This window comes from Gekko japonicus, unplaced genomic scaffold, assembly GCF_001447785.1.
Source record: "Gekko japonicus isolate JY-2015 unplaced genomic scaffold, Gekko_japonicus_V1.1 scaffold2243, whole genome shotgun sequence".
Taxonomy (NCBI): domain Eukaryota; kingdom Metazoa; phylum Chordata; class Lepidosauria; order Squamata; family Gekkonidae; genus Gekko; species Gekko japonicus.
In genome coordinates, this window is record NW_015162547.1 from 103,260 (window position 1) to 103,585 (window position 326).

Here is a 326-nt window from a genome sequence, read left to right on the forward strand (position 1 = left end):
TTTCCGGGTGTCCCACCCAGCAAGCAAAGACCCCCACGTGCCGGAGGCCCGGCTGGAGGGGGCTTCTCCCGGACAGGCTGGGAGGTTTCAGCGTCTCCAGTGCTGTCGCCAGCCCCCAGGAGGTCCAGGAAGAGCTCCGCTACGGCGGCGTCGTGGCGAGGGAGACAGTCCTCCTCCTCCTCCTCCTCCACCTGGGTCCCGGGTTCTGGAGCTGCTTTGGGGCCGCAGACCGTCAGCGAAGGCTCCACAGGAGGGGCTTCAGGAGTGAGGACGGCCACCCACTTCCCTTTCGGAACGAACTCTGCCACCTCGTCTGGTTGGCCAGG